Genomic DNA, 18,805 nt, shown 5'->3' with positions numbered 1-18,805 from the left:
GATACACAACTTAGAAGATAGCATTATTTGTAATGGAACACAAAATTTTTAGGTGAGCAAAAGTATTGGAACATATAAACTTAAAATAGATTAAAGTGAATGAGACTTAATATTTAGTTGCAAATCCTTTGCTTTCAATAACTGCATCAAGTCTGTGACCCATTGACATCACCAAACTTTTGCATTCTTCTTTTGTGATGCTTTTCCAGGCTTTCACCGCAGCCTCTTTCAGCTGTTGTTTGTTTTGGGGGGTTACTCCCTTCAGTCTCCTCTTCAGCAGGTAAAATGCATGCTCTATTGGGTTTAAGTCTGGAGACTGACTTGGCCAGTCTAAAACCTTCCACTTCTTGCCCCTGATGAACTCCTTTGTTGTTTTGGCAGTGTGTTTTGGGTCGTTATCTTGCTGCATGATGAAGGATCTCCCAATCAGTTTGGTTGCATCTTTCTTTAAATTAGCAGACAAAATGTTTCTGTAGACTTCTGAGTTCATTTTGCTGCTGCCATCATGTGTTACATCATCAATGAAGATGAAAGAGCCCATCCCAGAAGAAGCCATGCATGCCCAAGCCATGACATTACCTCCACCGTGTTTCACAGATGAACTTGTATGTTTGGGATCATGAGCAGATCCTTTCTTTCTCCAAACTTTCGCCTTTCCATCACTTTGGAAAAAGTTAATCTTTGTCTCATCAGTCCATAAAACTTTTTCCCAGAATTTTTGAGGCTCATCTCTGTACCTTTTGGCAAATTCCAGCCTGGCCTTCCTATACTTCTTGCTAATGAGTGGTTTGCATCTTCTGGTGTAGCCTCTGGACTTTTGTTCATGAAGTCTTCTGCGAACAGTAGATTGTGATACCTTCACTCCTGCTCTCTGGAGGTTGTTGCTGATGTCACTAACAGTTGTTTTAGGGTCTTTCTTTACAGCTCTCACAATGTTCCTGTCATCAACTGCTGATGTTTTCCTTGGTCTACCTGTTTGACGTCTGTTGCTTAGTACACCAGTGGTTTCTTTCTTCTTCAGGACATTCCAAATGGTTGTACTGGCTATGGCCAATGTTTGTGCAATGGCTCTGATTGATTGTCCATCTTCTCTTAGATTCACAATTGCTTCTTTTTCACCCATAGACAGCTCTCTGGTTTTCATGTTGGTTCCACCTCTAAATGCAGTCTGCACAGGCAAAACCTATCGTACCCAATCTGAAACTGAGCTCAGACATTCAGTGCTATTTATTGTTTGGATAATCAATGTAATTGGGAGACACCTGGGCAACAAAACACACCTGTCAGTCACATGTTCCAATACTTTTGCTCTCATGAAAAATGGGTGGGTTCAAACAAAAGGTGCTATCTTCTAAGTTGTGTATCAGATCCAGATGTAAATACCTGGAAATAAAAGCTGAAATGTTGATCTCCCATATTCATCTTTTGATGTCAAACCCAAATATTTTCAGTCTACAACAAAAATAAAGGAATTGGCCTCACTGTTCCAATACTTTTGGAGGGCACTGTATATGTTTCAGGTTTTCCTTTTTTTTTTACCATCACATCATTAACTGAATCCATGATCATGGGTTTAGCTGCCAAAACTTCACATCATGTCACACGCTGTTCTATGTATGCTGTATGTAAAACTCCCACACGTAAACAATGAAGGCATTGAGGTCAATAAGGTTAAGATATGATAACAGTTAAACAGTCTGTCAGATTCATGTGACTCCATGTTTTATCTGTTTGTGTCTTTATTAGCATTACAAGATTAAGCTGCTCTGCTGTCAGATTTTAGACCCAATATGTGTGTTTCCAAAAATTCATTCAAAGACACTTTCATCAAAGAATTTACTGTTTATTCCAAAAGATAATGTGGTTATATTTGGCGGTAAAAAGGCTCTGCTCTCAAGCCAAGTCTACCCAGACTTGGAGCTGTATTGGGATTGTATTGAGTATTGAGAATTATTCATTTTGACAGAGCATTTCTGTGTTAACTGACTCAGCATTTCTAGCTTTTACAGCACTGGTTTAGCAGCCCGGGAAACTAGCAGACCAATTGCAGACATTCTACATCTTCTTGCATGATGCTATTTCGTACTTGTATACCTTTTAGAAAATTTTACAATTACATTTGTAATTATTACGTTACGATATGTTGAAACTTTACTTTCCTTTATGTTTCAACAACTGCTGTGGTTAACATGGTTTAGCACAAAAACTATTTGATGATGGTAAGGCTTACAATACCTAGTTTTTATGGCACAATCCCTGCTGGAATTGCAGCAGTGTCTAGGTAAAAAACAAGCACTTTTTGTGACTCTGTCTGGGCTTGAAAGGCAACGATGTCTCCTTAAAAAACAATTGCTTTTTGTCGAACTATCCCTGGTCAAAACACAGTTACAAGTTGCTATACAACACCCATGTTTGGTGGCTAAAAAAACACCGTAAATGCTGCAATGACTAGCTAAAAAAAGCTGGTTTGGTTGTTTGTTGTTCTTGAACAGTGGTCTGCAGTGGTATGCAGCTTGCCAGCCGTCTTGCCTAGGTGTCATGCCCTCCACTTCCTGATTACAAAGTAAGATCAAAAACTATGTCATTTGAGAGACGTTAATATGATACGCTATATGGACACAAGTATTTGGATGCCTGACCATTACACCAACAGGGACTGACAGTGACAGAGTCGGTCCCCCTCTTGCAGCTAAAACAGCTTCCACTCTTACTGGAAGACTTTCCACAAGATTTTGGAGTGTTTCTGTGGGAATTTGTGCCAATTCATTTTGTAGAGCATTTGTGAGGTCAGGCACTGATGTTGGACGAGAGGGCCTGGCTCGCAATCTCCGTTCCAGTTCGCCCCGAAGGTGCTCGATGGGGTTGAGGTCAGGGCTCTGTGCGGGCCAGTCAAGTTCTTTCACACTGAACTCATCAAACCATGTCTTTATAGTCGTCGTTTTGTGCACTGGGGCGCAGTCGTGTTGGAATAGAAAAGGGCCTTCCTCAAACTGTTGCCACAAAATTGGAAGCATTGCATTGTCCAAAATGGTATGCTGAGGCACTAAGATTGCCCTTCACTGGAGATAAGGAGCCAAGCCCAAACCCTGAAAAACAGCCCCATACCATTATCCCTCCTCCACCAAACTTCACAGTTGACACAATGCAGTCAGGCAGGTAATATTCTCCCAGCATCCGCCAAACCCAGATTTGCCCATCTGACTGCCAAACAGAGAAGCACGATTCATCACTCCACAGCATAATGATAGTAAGTATGTCAGTGCTCTGCCTAAAATGAAACAATACTCCATCTATGACAAAGGCAGTCAGAGTTCAGTGTGTTGCTCTGGTTTTGCCGTTACTAGATAGTAATTAATTGGCTGTAAAAACTGATAGAAAACAAGGTGTGAAAGATATGTGATAAAGGTCTAAATGAAACCAGGAACTTTGCGGTTAAATTGTATGCACGTTAGACCGCTGGACCTCAGAATGCCCCACTTTCCAGCCTTTTATACATTGAATTCTCTTTGGAATTCTTCCACAAAAAGCACTTGCTGGCACGGTAGGCACGGTAGGCATGGTAGCAGTCTGACCCCACGTGCCGCACACAAGTGCCTTTGTCTCTGAAATGGCAGATGATGGCATTCCTGACTGTCCCATGTCCAACTCTTCCTACTACTGAAATACACATTCCAGTGTTTCTCTGCTTTAACTGGCGAAAGGAAACATGAGACAAATCGTAGGCCAGACACTGATTTGAATTGATGTAGTGTGTCTGTTTTATGTGTTAATTTTTCTCGGACTCAGCATTCTGAGGAGCGCAGTGGCATTTTGTTTATGCATTAAGTTGTGCTTATGCACAAACTTTTTTTTTTTGCACCCTAGCACTCAACAGAGTATAGAATGACAAAATTCATCCTCGAGGCAGATCATTAGGATACTGCCAGACTCTTTCCTGTGTTTGTCAGCTCTCTTGTCACACTGGCACTTTGCTCTCTGCTTGCTGCTAGTACATTGCTCTGTCTTTTCTTCATCTCTCCTGTATATTCTTTCTGTTTCAGCAGTAGCATAAGTGCTGTTTCTCGAGGGAGACCCATTTAAAAAAAATCAATCCTTGTTGTGGATTTTACTAAGAAGAAACTGACTTTTCACATCCTCATACACACAGTTTATGCTTAGTTTAAACAAACACAAGGCTAAACATAGTCTTCTTTACTATGCATGTTGTCAACTTTTCACACGTTCTTGGATATAAACACACACAAATCGAGTCAGGAAAGTAAACAGAGTGACAAGGGGTGAGGGATTAGAGAGACAGAAAGGGAGACAAACAGACCAAGATAAAAGAAGAGGCGTGTCAGAGTTGTCTATAGGAGTGGACTTCACTGCTTCACTTTTTTGTCCCTGTGTAACTCTATAGCCCACATACCAAAGTACTCACTCATTATGTCACTTCAGCCTTTGGGTTTCTGTCTTTCCCATTTTTACTTCTGCTCTCTGGTTTTCAATGGCTATTCCTGGTAATTGTTTGTTGAAGGTGGAATTAGACTTAGGCCAAACTTTGTCCGAAACAAGTATTGTAGTTATACTGGTTTAACCTTAATCTGCTGTTAAACCACCAGGCTAACACATGCTAATGGAGCCAGTATGCAGCACTACTAAGAACAGAGTAAGCACTGAGTAATAACTGTAAGGATATACCAGAATCAGAGGACTTTATGGTCAGCAGACCCAACACAGTGATTAACCATCATGAAAAAGAGGCACATGACACTACTGTACGGTTTAAAGGCAGATAGTAAACATCAAGCCAGGCAATAACAAGGTCCAGCTTTAATAAGAAAATAACAGACAAACAAAAATGAAATGCGTGCACACATGCAGAAGACAAATGAGACCCATGTATTTATTCAAGGTTAAGTCTTTCTTAGTGTCACAGTTCTTCAGCTCAGCTGGTGGATTTTTAGGGAATTAGGCAAAGGTTTGTATGAAGTCCGGCCCTCCAGCTGTATGTAGGTGTACAGTTCAATTCAATTCAGTAGAACTTTATTTATCCCAAAGGAAATTCTTGTGCCAGAGAATGCCTCAAATTACAGTAACACTAAGTGCAGTAACGACAATTTAACATTCACAGCCAGTAACAACCAGAACAGCCAGTGGGTTCCCCAGATCAGGCTCACTCACTGGGCCCATTTTTAAAACATTAGAGTATGAAATATCTGGCAAAGTATACAAATATACAAGATAAGACGTGTTTTCATAGAGCAAAATCAAAATCCAGTGTCTAATAGAAGCAAAAAACAATGCCTAATAGAACAATAGTTAACTGTGTCTTTTCTACTAGGCTGGGCTGCGCTAAACAACAGCCCTTTTTACACAGTCTGTTCAAGGCAGGAATGTTGTGCCATTACTCTGCAGTGCTGTTATGTATAAAAGGTGGGAACATGTGATGGAGGGACAGAGCAGTTCGCCTTCAAGACAGCAATGGACTGGTTTGACATTTTGTCTGCATATTATGTGTGGGACCCACCACTGTGAGTATAAAAAGCAGCTAGTAGCAGTAAGCAGCTAACTCGAAGAAAAACTGCAGCCAAAATTTTGCGGAGGTAGTAAAGTCCAGGAGCTCCTTACCTTACGAGCAAAGGACGAGATCAACTGCCATATAACAGGGATGGTAAATGATTGTTATTCCCATTTCAAACAGTTGTTAATGTTTAAATAGTGCTGCTAGAAGCATATTAAGTCACACTAGATGGCAATGCTGTTGTGTTACACATCAGGTCTCTTTTACATCGGACAGGGGGGCAGCATAATGCCAGCGTTGTTTGGTTTTGTGTAAAAAAGGCAAAGCCGGTGTAATAAAGGGTCTTTGTCGCAGCAGTTTTGTGGAATCTCTGTGTGAAAAGGGCTAATGAAAACAAACACTTTAAAATAGCACATAGTACTTGATGGTTATTTTTTGTTCTCCAGTCTTAATTGGGGTATTAACATAATTAAGTTTGGCACAATATGGTGGGGATTTTAGTTAAGAGCACTTTAGATGGAAATGGAAATCAAGAATGTCATGCAGCTTTGGGGTTCATTGTGCTTCAAGTATGTCCCTGTCGGTAAGCCTCATACAAATGCCCACTGACAGTTGTCTTACATATTTCTGTATTTAGCACTTTAACTGTGGTAGTGTCATGGTGCTCTTCAGGAAAAAAAACATTGGAAAAAAGAGCCTCACTAATTGCCATAAATTGTTTTGGAAATTTGGAAGTGATCAAGCCAGTTTTTTTTCTTTCTTTCTTTTTTTTTTTTTTTTTTTAAAAAAGGAGTAACAACACATGCCAAAATGTGTCAAACAACTCTCGTCACCAAGCCTTGGTGCACAACAAACAAAGGCAAACTATCAACAAGATGTTTAACTGGAGAGTTTTATAGATGTGCTGAATGCCTCAGAAGCAAGAAACATATGAAAGTAATAGATCAACATATTTATCCCATCCTCAGCGAAGTCACAGACTGCCTCCGCACCAGAACAATTTGTATCATTTTAAGTTTACTGGATATGTGTGGGGACAGGGCTGTTTCCATTTTGCTTTTGGAAGCCAAGACTCACTAAATGTGAAGTGGAGGAAACATGATGCTGTCTGTCATCAGTTTATTCTAACCTGTTGACTTTCTTCATGCTCTGTTGCTATAATTACAATTAGCCCAATTATAGGTTTAAAAGAAGTTAAATAAAGGAAACCTCTTGTCATCACAATATTAGATCAGTCAGTCTAAATCATTTAACTTTAAACACAAACTTTCTAATTGAAGGACTGAATGATCTATTAAAGGCTAAGCAAATGTAAATACACCAAGAGTGCTTAAATACTAACAGTAATAGAAACAGTGGAACCACAAACATAGTTTAAAACACAGGTTTTCTTTTCCAGATTTCATCTTTTTGGTCTGGTTAATGTTTTTGAGTACATGTTCATGCCCACCAATTTGTGTGAACATTTTTCCATTTTTCTACATTTGTAGCACCAGTAGAGACATGACTGTAGATAAGGTGATGTTGATGTATCAGTCAGTTGGTCCCCCTCTTTGGCTAAGACTGTTATGTCTCCACAACTGGTAGATGGATTGCAATGCGCTTTGGTACAATCAATCATGGTTCGAACTGATGAATCCGAAAGACTTTGGTGATCCTCTGAATTTTCCCTTACGCCACTATGAGATTGACATTTGTGGTTTTTATTCCACCGCACTGGTGATAGCTGTGGCGGAAGGCATTGTATTTTGGAGTTGTTTGTCCAGTTGTCCGGAATTTTGTCTGAATGTCCTATTCTTGTGAACATTATATCTCAAGAACGCCTTGAGGGAATTTAATCAAATTTGCCTCAAATGTCCACTTCGACTCAATGATTAACTTATTGGATATTGTTGGCCAAAGATCAAGGTCAGTGTGACCTTGCATCTGTTTTATGTTCATGAATTCGACATCTCAAGAACACTTTTGAGGGGATTTCTTCAAATTCGGCACAAACGTCCACTAAGACTCAGCGCTGAACTGATTAGATTTTTTTAGTCAAAAGGGCAAGGCCAGTGTGACTTTGCATCTGTCTCATTCTCTTGAACGCAATATCTCAATAAGGCCTTGAGGAAATTTCCTCAAATTTGGCACTAACATCCACTTGGACTTAAGAATGAACTTAGTAGAGTTTGACGGTGTATGGTCAAAAGTCTAGGTCACCATGACTTCACGTTTTTGGCCATAACTCAAGAATTCATACGCTAGTTATGACAAAATTTCACACAAATATCTAATGGTAATGTGAAGTAATAATATGAGGTGATGGCATTTTATATCCAAAAGGTCAAAGGTCAGCTTCACTGTGACATAATATTGTGCAAAAACACTTTTCTTGCCATTACTTAATGTCGTATCTCAGGAACAGGAAGGGATATTTGATTGAATGCTAATTTGGTGACACTAATTGTGGGTGTCCATGTTGAAATTGTGCTGATTATATAGATCGTTTGTGTCATTTTAGCTAGTTCTTATCATGATAATGTGAATTCAAGTGTTTGTTTTTCTGATTAGTTTGGTTATAGCTAGTTATTTGATACTATTAAAAGGGGGTGTGGCGTCATGATTGACAGCTGTGTGTCAATCCCTGCTCCCTATTAGGTCAGACGGGTGGGAACTCAGTACAGCAGCTTCACTTTCTAATTGCTACTGCAGACTCCGGCTCCAAACAACAAAGAGCCTGTATCTGTGATAATTTAACTTTATTTTTGTATAGTGGGAGGAAGTGGAGATGCATCGTTCGTCTTCATATTCTGTGCTAAGTACAAACTTACAAAGCAGCTGGTGTGGTTGTAGACTCTTGTTTTGATATTGTCTTCAATAGCAACTTTCTTTTTTTCCAAAAAAAGACACTGTGGTGATGGAAAACAGCAGAAGGTATAATAAAAAACGCTAACATGGCACAGTTTCAGTTTGCAACAAGGAAAAATCATCATTTTCCTTATTTCACAGCCCTAAGGCTTTAGTGTTTTGAGTCATTGAGGTAGCCAGCAGTAAACTGGTGTGAATAGCAGGAGGAGGGTGGGGATCTGTCAATTCTGTGGACAAATGCCTTGCTTGACAAATGTCTGGCCAAGGACAGCAGCCGAAACATGAGAGTGCTGTTCTTTGGCAAGGAGGAGGGAGGGACGTGGGAAGAGACAAGGAAACATCTCCACGGTAACATACCTGTTACCTTTTGTAGTTTTGGCATAGTTTTGTGTGGTAACTTGAGTCTGAAAGACATTCAACAGATACTTTCTTTCATTCACAGCCATAAAGTAATTTCTTTCTTTTTTGAATACATTTTACATTTTGTAACATTTTGAATGTGCCTGAAATATTCTATATAGATGGAATCTCATTGGCTTGCCATTGAAATTAACATAGAATGCGTGTTTTTTCGTGGTTTAAAGTTGAAATATTACTTAGGCAGAGCAAAATGCATTTTTCCCAAGATAAAAGCAGTAATGATCACTCACAACACTGCTGCAGAATGTAGCCTAAGTGCACAGCAAACTCCAGCTAATGCTTTAAAGCTGGAGTGTGGTAGTGAGGCCCGGCTTGGCCCCGCGGTTTTTGGTCAACCGCAACAAGGCCTCCCATTGGTTGGATGTGAGGTAGGAATTCGGCTCTCTGAGGTCTAAGCTCCGCCTCCTTCTCCTCTTCCTCCTCCTCCTCCCGGCCCGGGGCGCTGAAGCAGGACGGCATTCCCTGTGCACGTACACACACACATACACAGTCTCTCTCTCCCATTCGCTTTCTCATACGTAAGGGAGCAGGAGCAGGGAGTTACAGACATTTGAAGACACAGAGCAAGGAAGTGAGAGAAAGCAACAAAAGACAAAGACAGAACTCTCCTGCCCTCTGTTTGTGTGTGTGGGTGAGCTTTTCTCTGTCTCTCTCTCTCTCTGTGATCCCGAAAAAGGGGGAGGACCTGAACCCTGCTAAGAGTCAATACCCCTGCAGGAGTCCACAGGATCATACACACACACACACTCTCACACCCTCACACTCACACACACACACACACCCCACAGGCATACTTGCTCAGTCCACTGCAGCTACTGCAGCCTGAATGAGTGTAAAGCAGAGGGAGAAACAGAGCAAGGAAGCAGGAGTGCGAGAGAGGGGAGGAGAAATCTCTGGAGTTACTACTTGTTGCTTTTCTGTGCGGATTGAGGATGATATTCCTTCTGCTTTCCCTGCCGCAGTGGGATCTTGTCTGAGGTGAGCAGCAGCATTCCACTGTTATTTCTTTCCTCCTTTTTCTGGCCAATGGGGGGGGGGGGGGGCTGAGTTTCAAATTTTGTGAGCTTTTCTGTAGGATTGCTCTCTTGGTGGAATGGCGGAGGGGGGTTGAAAGAGAGGAGGAGGTGTGGAGGGAAGCTTTTCACGTGCCAGGGAAGCAACATTATCACACTGATCTGTCAGAGAAAGAAGCAACGCAGGGTGAGAAAGAATCTTCTCTGGATGAAATGAATGAGGAGGAAATAAAGGGTTGCTGAAAAAATGTCCGGCTCAGACGCAAGGAGCTGTAACATGTGATTCAGAGCTCTACTTCTACAAGTGGGACAGCAGAAGTTGAGAAAAGAAACCTCAGTGCAGCTCTCAGTCGCTCTTCTGATTAATGCCTCTCTTTCTGTGGTGTTTGTGTGTACAGCTCGGGGCTGCTTTGCTGACAGGACCATGGAACATAAATGTGACATTTATTCATAACCTTTTTGCTTTGTGTGTGTGTGTGTGTGTGTTGGGGGAGCAGTCCCACTCCAACACACAGTGGCAAAGGCACAAGGTAGTGTTTAAGTACTTTAGCAGTGTGTAGCCCTCATTTATCAGCTCCTGCATGATTACAGTGTTTTCTCTGACTCTACCACAGATAGTAGCTCACTTGAGTGTGCAGCCTCATCATCATTCCTCCACCAACATGTGTTTACATGCTGCAGTCTTAACCTGCACACAGAGGTACTAAACGTCAACAAGTTTGCCTAATGTTGCTCTTTTGGAGTTGGGCGTCAGTAATTGTAGTGACATTAAACATCTATGTTAATGTTTTCTGACCGTTTTGTTGAAAGCACCTATCAGTTATAGTAAACATTTGTGGGGAACAGTTTGAAATATTTCAGATTCCATGCATGGAGTTTTTATAGTTTTTTTTTTTTTTCTCTTTTCAGTAGTAGTGCAGTGTGTCCGGGCGTGAGGTGGGCATTGTTGTCCTATTATTAGAGCAAGCCGGGCCAGCCAGCAGCTGTGGGGAAGGAAGTCGGCTCAGAGCAGCCGGAGAAGAGGGATTACTGGGAACACTGAGCGGGAATTATGGACTGAACTGGAATGGCATTCCTAAGGTGGCAGAGTCAGTGGAGGGGAAGATGAGTGGGCCAGAGCACCAGACAGGGATCAGTGTGGATCATAAGAAAAGATATAGAGGTTGGAGGTCAGTAGTGATCTGGACTAAAACACCCTTCTGTAATTGCAGATGACAGCTGTTGTACAGCTGGATAACTTGGCTGTCAATTTATTGAAATGGATTTGTTACAAGCTGCGATTAATTATTTTTTCATTAAATTAATCTGTTGGTTGTTTATTTGATCAATCAGTAAATCTTTTAGTCCATAAAATGTCAGAAAAATGTGAACTGGATATAGGACACATATCACGCTACAGGGGTTACAATTCAATATAGTGTGATTCTGTAAGCAAGGCAGTTTTTTTAAAAATGAAATGTGCAGGGCTACCTCCTGAAAGTTAAAGAATTGAATCATTAGTTGACTGAGATTCTTCAAGTTGAGCTGTAAGTTTTTCTTATTGTGAGTCAGCGTCCAGTAAACTTCAGGGGACGTGTCAGTCCACAGATTTAGCTGCGGATTGAGGACTCCTCACTTTCACGCTGCCCTCCAGTGCAGGCAGCTGTGGACCCAGAGCCAGGGTGAGTCTAGGGAGATGGAAGTAGCTGCCTGGAGGAAGAGGGGCTTAACCTGGTCAGGCTCTGAGATAATGTTATCTTAAGCAACTTAACAAAATACAGTGTCTGGCTTTTGTTTTATATCAAGTGTCGGCAACATACCCTGTTGCACATTTCCAGTTCGTTGTTAGCATAGTTGGCGTGCATTAGCTTGAAGGGTTAACTTGGCTTGTTTACTATAAATAAACAAGTACTTGAATATTGTAGTTAACAACTGAATTTGATATGACTGACAAAATTCTTAGACGGGTAGAGACCAATAATGTATTAACAGGAGCCTAGTTAGCAAGTATTAGCTTGGAGGGCTAACTTGGCTCGTTTACTCTATTGAAAAGAGATGAATAGTTGAATATTCTTAGTTAACAGCTGAATTTGATTTGACTGACAACATTCTGAGACCTACAATGTATTAACAGGTGCACAGCTAGCACACATTAGCTCTGAGGGCTAACTTGGCTTGTTGAGTATGCTGAAAAATAATTTGAAAAAGGAACATATAGTTGAATTGTGAACAGTCAGATTTGATTTGACTGACAAAATTCTGAGATGGGTACAGTCCTATAATGTATTAACAGTTGGGCTAACTTGGCTTGTTTAGTGTATTAGCTTAAGTGAACATTGCTGAACATTCCACTTAACCCTGTACAAGATCTCACACTTTATATGGAAAAAAGGATTGAATAGTCGAATATTCGTATTGAACAGGCAAATCCCATTCGACTGACAGAATCCTGAGTCGGATCTAGCAATGCCCCCTTTAAGATTCTGCCAGATAGATTACAATGCTGCTATCTAGCAGTCGGAGGTTTAAACATAACACAAAATTAACCACCGAAACATGTGATTTCAAGCGTTTCAGTATTTTCTTACACTCCTACTGAGAACCTAAATTGCTGTGTTCAAGTGGTGCTTCTTTTGTTCAATGATCCAAAACTTAAACACATTCATCTTAGAATAAGTTAAACAGAGAGAAGCAGCATATCTTTAATCTTAAGAGGCTTAAACCAGTTAATGTTGTGCATTTTGCTTAATGAATGACCGATAGAAAATACATCAACTACTTTGATCATTGGTAAATCAGAAAATCTAATCAAAGGTAATCAATTAATTAGCTACTTTTTTCATTTATTAGTTATTTTTTGATAAACACCTCTCTAGAATGGCTGTATTGTATTATAGTCTACAGTGTGAGTTTTATGGATGTAGTTTGTTTATCACCCTTTATTCAAGCTGAAATTGCCGACCAAATATAATCTGTCATTGAGTCTGCTCACTCACTCTCTGAAGCATCTTTATCTCCAGCGGCTCAGGCAGTGGAAGCTGACCAAGTGTTCTTAGGCAGTGAAAGTGGAAGGAGTTCCTTGCAGATAGTGATTACTCAGTGATTGACTGTGATAAACTGCTGCCACACTGGCTAAAGAGATAATGGCATCCCAGTATTACCCACATATCTCTGCTATCTCTGCCTCTCGCCCCTTGGAAATCTCAAGTGTGTATTCCAATGAAATGGGCTTCCTATATTAGATAAATACGGCAACAAGGTATTTGTTGTCGGAAACTAATGACAATTTCTTTTCTCTTTTTTCCCCCTTTTTTAAATATATATACATATGTTCTAAATAGTTGGTCACTTCCTCCTTACCTGTAATGTTGAATGCAGGCTGTGATGTGTTAAAAAAGGAGCAACCTTTTTAGTGAAAAAGAGTCAACAAAACTATTTCTAAACTGTCTCATAAAAAAGAAGAACAATTGCGAAAAGATTCAAGATTAACATCTCTTGTCATGAGTGTACTTGTGTAGATGTTTGTTTTAATTATTGTGAAATCAAAGATCACACTCCAGCTGCATTTTCTCTGATTGGCAGTGATTATAGAGACTGATTGGATTAGAGGTTTACCCTTCACTATTACTAGGTATGCAATGTGTGTAAAGTACATTGCAAAAGTGGTCAAGAGAAAAGCAAATAGGACTTTAATGATTTTCAAACTAATTAGTCCAGTTAGTAGTGATATTTTAAGTCCTTCAGACACATATTTAAGTATGTAAAAATACCAAATACCTTTTAAATATTTTGTTTAACATGGTTTTCCCACATAAAAAGTATGAAAAAATAATCTGAAAAGGGGCTGGAAGCAGATCTACTCTTTCTTCCTTATTGAGAAATTCTAGATCTGGCCTCTGCCCTGCCCACCACCGCTGCTTGTGGTAGTCTTTGCTTTCCACTTTCTCCATCGCTAAAATGAAGTGCAGAGATAAATCTGGCTGTGAGACTGGTGAAAGAGCAGTGTATGCCAAGATGGCTAGCGCTTGCATTAGAGAAAACAGTGGAGAGATTCAGCCATACATCTTTGAGCCTCAGTCTGACCCAGACTTGGATGAGGAGTCTGTTGTGCACCAAAATCGGTGACTAGCACATGTATCAGAATGTTAAGTGTAGTCAGCATATTTTATTTATGTTGTTTGTTAGCTTGTTAGTGGTTGACACAGTGTTTGTGGTTGTTAAACATAAAATAATGCTGCATTCACGCACTCTGACGATGGTCTGATTTCCGGATTTGGGAACTCATTCTTCCAAATTTGGTGTGTTCATGAACTTTAAGTCATAATAAGATAAGATATTTCCTATGTTATTGCTCAGAGCATTTGAACAAAATGTTCAGTTTAGTTTAAAGTTACTACAAAGGGTTTTTTTTCCAGACTTGTTGCTGCACCAGAACATCCCCTGTTTTACCCATCTAATCCAAAAAATAACTTGGGTATGAGCAGCAACTAGTGGTTATGACCTAATATCATATGAAAAATTAAACATGAGCAAAAAATTGACATGCAATATGTGAATTAATAAAAAGTTAAGTCAACCAAACATTTACTTTTGCCTGCCAAGTTTTTGCACATATGTTGAGGGGGCAATCACGTGACACTTAACGAATGTAGTGTTATATCTGCTACGATGTTTCAGTGTTTTCATATTGGTCCAGTTTACATCCAAAGACTGCACACTCTACCATGTTTGCCCTCAAAACTGTCACTATGCTAATGCTAACTATGCTCTCTGTTATGATTGTCATCTCTGTGCTGGAGATTTCAGGTTTCTTTGTCGGTGTTGTGTCAAAGTCTGTTCTCCAGTCAATGTATGTATACCTTAATAGACAGCGATTGGCTTTCATATTAGTGGTGTACCTCAGATTTTAGGGTAGTGCACAGATATTGCGGCCTTCTGTTGAGGAATGTGAAAACACTCATAGTGATAAACTTTGCACGGATACAGGTCAGTGTAGTCAAGATCTGACATTTTAAGGGACATGAACAGAAGAAAAACATCTTTGAGTAGATCAGTACTTCAGTTTAATTAAAAGAAACCTTCACCCTTGAATTCTGCACCATACTGATTATATGTATGTGCAGTATGCGTGGGGGCTGACACAGCTCTCTATATTTTAATATCAAAGCCTTTTAGTTCACATACTGTCCATAGTGTCGCTTCTTCACAAACACCTTACTGTTGCCTCCAGGCTTTTAGTAGCACAGGACCTGCCTTCATTTCCCCCAATCTCTTTCCAGCCTTCCTTTACCCCTCCTACCCCAGCTCTCTGAAGAACAGCTATGTAATTAGTTAGAGCCATAAATCACAGACAACAGAGGGGATTTTGATACATGTTTGACAGCAATGAACGGGGGTGGTTTCACTGTATACGTGGATTTCAGGTTCGGGGAGTAATAGGGGGTTGAGGGCGTTTGTTAGCATACTGTACAATTACGTACATGTGTTTTGCAGGGTACATTCTTCTCATCTACAGACACAAGCTCTCATGTTTGAGATTAAAGATCTGATTCTTTTTCGATTGCATGTTTGGGCATGATGCTGCAGATGTAGCCTTTTGTGTGTGCACTGGCACTTGCTGGTTATTAATATTGAAATCAATTAACCATTTCATTGTGTTCTGTGCTGTGGACCACTAATGGGGACTGTGGGAGATGTTTTATTGTGTATTTGTTGTAGCAAGTGCTTAACATTTGAATTGAGGGCCACAAAAACCTTGGCTTTTAGTAGATCTAAGTTCTTTGTTGCTTTCCCAAAACACTCCTTAACTAATGAATTACTCCCATCACTCGCTGCTGAGGGAACATACACCCACACATAATGATGCACAATAAAGCTACTTAAAAACCTTACTGATGATGCTTTATTTTATTTAATAACATATTTGAATGTTGTTGTTTTTTTCTGTAAAGGAGAGGAGGTTGTGACCATCTTCATCCGTCACTCCATCGCTTGTTTGTCTGTGATGAAAAAATCTTATAGTGCCCTGATCTGTATGAAATCTGCCGTGCACATTCACTCTCCCAAGAAGAAGAAACCTATTCATTTTGGACTCTGCCCCTAATGCCATCATTGCGCCAAACTTTCAGCTTACATAAGTGTATCTCTCTTTGTTGTCAACATATAATATTACAGCAAACATATTAGCTCTCGGCACACTGCGTGAGTGCACATTTGTATGTTCTGTAGGTGTGTACATGAGTGGAGAAAGCGTGCTTCAAGGCGTAGGCTGTTCTTATAATAAGATAATAATATGTTGATATATTGACTCTCATTATTAATCCAGCTGGAGTCCATATGGAGTTGTTAATAATTGGATTTCGTGGCCCCTCTCAGCAGATGTGGCCCTCAACAATGGCTTTTATCCTGACTGCGCTTTTTGACATTCACAGCCACCACCGAAGCTGGCAGTTAAACGGATGTATGGGCTCACTGTGTGTCTGGTTGTATTCATGTAGGCTTAGAAATTTGATAGGCATGTTGCAGTGTCAGCATGAATGCTGTATGGCACCATGCTGCATGCAGATGTAGTTACAGTAGATGTTTCAATGCTCTCGATGCATTCAGTATCTGCGGACAGGGAAAACTGACGACTGTCTACAACTGAGACTTTTTTTAGTTTGTCTTTGACATTTAATGATCAGGTTGCACATCAAAGACTCTTTGTTCAGCAAACTTCATCCACATTAGATTTATCTGAATGCACCACTTCAAGCTGTGGATCAGAATATGCTCTCATATCCCAGAATAATAACTTGCAGCTTTCATTAATGCACCAGAAGTTGTTCCATTATTCACTGTCTATTCAGCAGCTCTGACATTTTCTGTCTGGATGACATCATCACTGCTGTCTCTCTGCTGGTTAGCTTAAAGGGGACAGTTCACCCCAAAATCAAAAAATACATATTTTTTCCTCTGTCCTGTAGTGCTGTTTTGGTGTGAGCTGCCAGGTGATTGAGATATCAGCCAGTAAGATGTCTGCCATCTTTCCAGTATAATGGAATTACATGACACTCGGCTTGTGGTGTTCAAAGTGCCAAAAAATACATGTAAAAAACTCAGCAGCAATGTCTCTTTCCAGGAATCATGACCCCAAGATAATCCACAGACTTTGTTGTGAGCAGTTTCATGTAGGAACTTTTTTCTTTCTACCAACAGGCTTCCTAATGTGGGGTGCTATGGTTGGTAAGTGTAGTTAGGTAGAAAGAAAATAGTTCCTACCTGAAATGCTCACCACAAGGTTTGTGAGTAACCAGGTCATTATTTCTGGAAAGAGACATAGCTGTTGAGTTTTTCCAAATGTATTTTTTGATGCTTTGAGCACTACACAGAGTTTCACATTCACAAAAGAAACCTGAGCTGTAAAACACCACAGACACAAAGCAAGAAGATGCATTTAAAATGCTAAATGCTTTCACCAAACTAATGAGCAGTGTGATGAAATTTAAATAAAGTGATGTGAAAATTAATAGCTAAAGCAATGACTCACACCTTCCCATTATGTGGGCTTTACAGCTCTACCTATTGCCATGACAGTATTATTGGAAAGACAATTCTGCAATGCAAATGTCTCTCAAGGACTTAATGTTCTGTGAGATTGGGTGCATTTATTTGCATATGTGATATTTATTTGTGGTTTGCATTATATATATACATGACGGTTTTTTTTATGTGCAGACTGGTCTGACAAAGCCTTGTTGTGTTGATTCACAAGGAGCTGGACCACCCATTGAGTTTTCAATGAGCCAAGATAACAGAGCAAATAGTTAAGGTCTCTTGCCTGTGGGTGTTCCACAGTGGTTCAGTGTCTACTTGAACAGTTTAGGAGTGCACAATCTGTCTGTGATACATGATGATTACACTGCAAATCTTTTTTTCCTGCTTTTAAAGTTAGTTTTTAGGGTAAGGCTTGTTCAAGGTATTAGTATGTGTGTTTCTATGTGTGGGTGTTTGCCTTCACAACTTTTTTTTTTTTTTTTTTTCCCCCACCTCAAAGTTATGCAGGGTGACAAGGAGGAGCAAGTGTGTGATTTTGTATGACATCACTCTCAGCATGGTGTAGATAAGAACAGCACAGCAGTGGAACTTAAACAGAAAGTGATTACTAATTTTACAAGAAAACATAAGCCCCTTTTACACTGCCAGATTGGGCCGTTTTGCCGGCAAGCTGTGAGCGTTTAGACACACAGAGCCGGATTGGCGAGTTGATCCAAGATGCCCAATTTTCCACCTGGTAGGGTAGTCATATTGGCGGAACCCTTTAAGTTTAAACAGACCGAGGCGGCCTTCTGCAACGGGAGGGGCTGTTGAAGACTTGAGGAGCTGTTGATGACGTGCGACCCACTGGCGGTGGATAAACAGAAAACAGCTGATAGCAGGATTTGGCGAGCAGCTAATAGCAAGAGGGAAACACAAACCTGACAGACACTGTAAAGATGAGCAACTGGGGAGACAAAGACTTATGCGCCCTCCTTGTCCTTGCAAATGAAGAGGCCATTAACCGTCAAGTGATGGGAGTGGTGAAGATCGGGCTGACTTACGACAGAATCGCAGAAGGACTGACTCATCGTGGCTTCCCTCCCATGTCACTGTTTATGTCACACGCTGAGCTACACGTTTTGTTCCTTGCTCACGGCCCCCATTGCTCCGAAAAAGGCACATTCTGTATAAACAAAAGTAGGCAGGCGGCATTTTGCCGCACACCCGATTTTGTTTTTATACTGCCAATGCTGAAAAAAGACTGATTGGGCTTCCCTGCAAATTTGCACAGTTCCTATCTAAAAAGGGCTATTGTTTGAAGTATGTTCTGCTGTTCAAAGTAGAATCAGGAATTTGAACTGTAAACTGGATTTTTGTAGTACAGCTGAGTATCAGTACTCGATACCTTTTGAAGTATTGACCAAAATAACCCAGCATTAAGTAGTATTTAATCGTCTCCAGTCCAATTGTACTTGCATTTGATCCTTTTTGTAACAGGGGTCTGATCTCAGACCATCCCGAC

General features: G+C 40.4%; 1 protein-coding gene across 7 annotated transcripts in view; it reads left to right on the top strand.

Moving 5' to 3' along the window:
- Window positions 1-18,805, top strand: part of dab2ipb (DAB2 interacting protein b) — a 248,691-nt gene that overhangs the window by 59,605 nt on the left and 170,281 nt on the right. The window contains exon 1 of one of the 7 annotated variants that reach the window (XM_033647468.2): window positions 9,504-9,751. The exons of the other annotated variants lie outside the window; for them this stretch is intronic. The gene's annotated coding sequence lies outside the window, so the exon portion shown is untranslated. Of the gene's footprint in view, window positions 1-9,503; window positions 9,752-18,805 lie in introns of those variants that run through there. 7 annotated transcript variants of the gene reach the window in all.

The sequence above is a fragment of the Epinephelus lanceolatus genome, chromosome 19 (assembly GCF_041903045.1).
Source record: "Epinephelus lanceolatus isolate andai-2023 chromosome 19, ASM4190304v1, whole genome shotgun sequence".
NCBI classification, from domain to species: Eukaryota; Metazoa; Chordata; class Actinopteri; order Perciformes; family Serranidae; genus Epinephelus; species Epinephelus lanceolatus.
Note: the sequence above shows the minus strand (reverse complement) of the source record. Positions and strands in the feature narration are given on the sequence as shown.